This window comes from Dendrobium catenatum, unplaced genomic scaffold (genome assembly GCF_001605985.2).
Source record: "Dendrobium catenatum unplaced genomic scaffold, ASM160598v2 fragScaff_scaffold_1674, whole genome shotgun sequence".
Lineage (NCBI taxonomy): Eukaryota > Viridiplantae > Streptophyta > Magnoliopsida > Asparagales > Orchidaceae > Dendrobium > Dendrobium catenatum.
Window position 1 is genome coordinate 317,424 of NW_021320136.1, and position 2,754 is coordinate 320,177.

Below are 2,754 nucleotides of genomic sequence, written 5' to 3' on the forward strand. Positions count from 1 at the left end.
GAACTTGTGTGCCATCGTCAGTATTTGTTACCTATTCTGTGTCCCCAAATAGTTTTAGGACATTTGGGATTGAAAACTATCTCTGTTGCTTTGCCGTCGCACTTCCTTTTATTTCTTATTATTATAAAAGTGAGTTTTTCTTCTTCATTGAATGGTTAGATGGAAGTTGCGTCGTTATATGACTATGTCTAGAGATATTTGAGGGTGCTTACAGCTACAAAGATCATTTGCCCATCAATTGTGTGGTTTATCGCCAGCAGCCCAAGAATCCTTAATTAAGCCTTTCTTTGGCAAAATTTCTAGTCTTTTCAGAAAAATAGTTCAATGGGCACCCGACTCCCTTTGTGACCATTCAAATCAATTTAGAGTTGTAGCCATAATCTAGATCAGACGATTTTAACTTATTGTTGGAATGGGTTGAGTAGCTCCAGTGGAAGATAAAAAGTAGCAAAGAGTCGCTTAGATGGTTTGGTCACAAAAATGAGCGCTCTTCCGCATTGACCCAGTTAGGAAAGTAAGTGATATTAGATTGACTTATGTTAAGAAAGATAGAGTAGACCTAAAAAGACTGGTCGAAAATATTAGGGAAATGATCTTTCTTTATGTAGATATAAACCGAGAATTTGACGTTTAACAGGATACAATGAGAGAAAAAGGATTCATGTAGCCGATTCCCCACATTGTGGGGACAAGGCTTGATGTTGTGTGTTGGAGGTTGTTATGATGCAGCAACTGATAGGATTTCCTTCAAGAGCTCACCGATAATTAAACTTTGGGCTGCCGAAAAGTTTATGCACCACGGTTGAGATCTAACTTTATAGCAGCTTTCATGATGAATCAATTGAGACAATCCTATTTTTTGACTGATTATATGTGAACTGCTTTAAAAACCTTATGATGCCCAATATCCCATACTTCCTAATTGTTGGTCTATCTTGCCCTCCATAGTCATGCATTTGATTTGGTTTCCTCTAATTAAAGTGTGAATACAAGTACCTTACTGAGTTATAACACAAAGAACTCTTGGTAAGATATACATAAGTGCAATATGCTTATCTGAAATAATGCACACCATGCTGTTTCAGCTAATGATCATAGGGATTTTAAAAGAGAAGGTGATTTCGTTAGAAAGTTCAGAACATAATCTTCATCATGATGGAATTACAACGTAAAATATAGGTTCCAACTTGATATTAAAAGATGGAAATTTAAAGAGTTTCGTTGCTGTATGAAAAGTCTTTTTAAACTTTTAATCCAAGGTATGCGGCTAGTTTTTAAAACTTTTCAATCCATTGCATTATTTTGCTTTGATTGTTGATTTTTTTTTTGTTTCTGCAGGAACTTGTTCTCGAGCAGACAATAAATTGTCTAAAATACCCGATGCAACCATTTAAGGATTCTTCTTGTGTTTGAATGTTGTCTTCAATGACGATATCTTCGTGTTGAATGGTTTTAGCAGAAGGTCTCAAAATACACTCAAAGAGCTCTATGTTTCCAAGAATGAATGAGAAGAAAGATGAGTGACTTGAAACGCTCAAGCCTTTACAAATTCTTGAACTTGGTTCAAACCGATTTTAGGTGAGGTTTTCTTCTTCTTGGGTAGAGATTTGAGATTATCAGAAACTTATGCACTAGATTGGTCGTCTTTGGTTATAGAGACCAATTTGTAAGCTAGTTCAATTGAGATGTTTGTTTTCTAGCCATGGATATGCTTTTGTCTGCTGAGGGTCCCTTATCATGACTTCAATATGATGATATTGCTGAAAATTTACAAATGTTTAACGTGTGTTGCTTGTTTTAGGCTTATTTAAGCTTATGTTTCTCAGCCCAGCTGTTATTTCAGGTAGATGGAGAAACTTGGAGACCTTGAAAAATTAGAAGAGGTTGTGGCTAGGACAGAAATCGCATTAGAGATGTGAATTTGTGTGGGTTGAATGCATACAGAAAAATAAGTTTGGCAGAGCATCGACTGACATCCATAGTGATTTCAGGTATTTATCTTAAACTCCATGTTGCTTCCTTTTAACCATGTATTGCATTTGAAAATTGATCCATGGGTTGCTTGTGCTTCTGAGGAATGTGTTGGACTAGAAGAATTATTATTTAAGCCATAATGGTTATGCTAGAGGAAGGCTTATCTCTACTCTTGAAATCTCGTGTTCCTTGATGTCTGTTCGAACAAACTAACTGGAATTTAATGCATTGAGAATCTGACAAGTCCTATTTTTTGTTTACCTTTTCAAAAATATGTTGATGTCTATGTCAGATGTGTCACACATTAGTATTATGCAGGTGGAAGACTTTGTGCTTAATGCATAACCAAAATAACCATCCTGAAGGCATTGATGTTGCTATAGCTGGTTCAAAAGAGACAGCCTTACGACCATTATATCATTGAACACAACCCATGTGTACTGTTACTCCCAAAGTTCCAGATCATCTTTTTCTATTTTGGTTCTGATTGAATATGTTGTTTGGGAAAATATAATGGTTATATATGATTTGTTTGGGTTCATCATTATTACGTTAAGCATGAAGTATGGAGCATCCATCTCAGACAGAAATGGTTAAATAAGCTTGGTTCTCTATACTGCTAGGAGACAGATGTGTGGAATTGGTCAGGCCAGTCCTTTCCTGACAGGCCTTGGGGCTGATAGGAGGAGATTAATTAAAAAAAAATGTTTCATAATAAAGAGCAGATTTGGGGATGATTTTTTTTTTTGGGGGCGGGGGGATTAATATGAACTGTTTCCT